The following is a 966-nucleotide window of genomic DNA, read 5'->3' on the forward strand; positions in this document are numbered from 1 at the left end:
AATTTAGACTGGATTACCTCACTGAATCCTTTTGGACAGGGACTCTCAATGTCCCAAATAAGTGGCTTTCTCCCGAGCCCATTGTAATTTTGGAGAAACTCACTTGCAATGGCTTTCCCGGTACGTATCGTATAGCGCTTTTAATTCCCATTATGCAGATCTGCTTAAAGAAAAGAAACTCCCAAACAAAACTCACAGTGCACTGTTCAAAAACCAAATAAATAAATAAATAAATAAAAATAACAAATCAAATATGAAAAATAAAAATACAGAAGCCCGGTCTTAGGACTTGTCCCAGAATATTCTTCCTCTAAAAAGTGAAAACACACCCAATCTAAAAATTGGTGAAAAAAAGAAAAATGCCTCAGCCAATTAAATCCCTAAAACCTTCACCAACCAACCCACACACTTCACACAAACGCAATATTCTTTGAAATGATCAGTTTCTTCCTTTGTCCCCAGGTGTGTGCCATGGTAAAACCTTCCCCATACATCAGAAACAAAACAAAACAAAATACTAAAAATCAGCTAGTCTCATTTAAACCCTCGCTGCAGGATTCTGTTCGCCCCTGCTATCATTCAATCATGTTCCCCAAAATAATACTAATTCAGTTGTCTATGTATCACTTCTCAACCCACTCAATGAACTAGACCAGATGATGGTAACCGTATTGCCTTCTTAAAATCGCGTTTGTTCCTAATGAGCTTCATTACGTGTGTGTGTGTGTGTGTGTGTGTGTGTGTGTGTGTAGTGATGATTCATCCTTAAGTACTTGATCACCTTTAGATGTCACTGTTAATTTTATCAATTTATTTATCATTACCTTAACACTAATCCACTGTTTAGTTTTCTTTATTTATTTTAGTTCATTTTCTCCTATTTGATCACTTTGATTTCTTGACTATTATTATTTCACAGAAAATCAACTGTCTCCCTTTTTTGTCATCAAGGAATTCACACACACA

Source organism: Haplochromis burtoni, unplaced genomic scaffold (genome assembly GCF_018398535.1).
Source record: "Haplochromis burtoni strain Fernald_Lab_line unplaced genomic scaffold, NCSU_Asbu1 Contig_32, whole genome shotgun sequence".
NCBI classification, from domain to species: Eukaryota; Metazoa; Chordata; class Actinopteri; order Cichliformes; family Cichlidae; genus Haplochromis; species Haplochromis burtoni.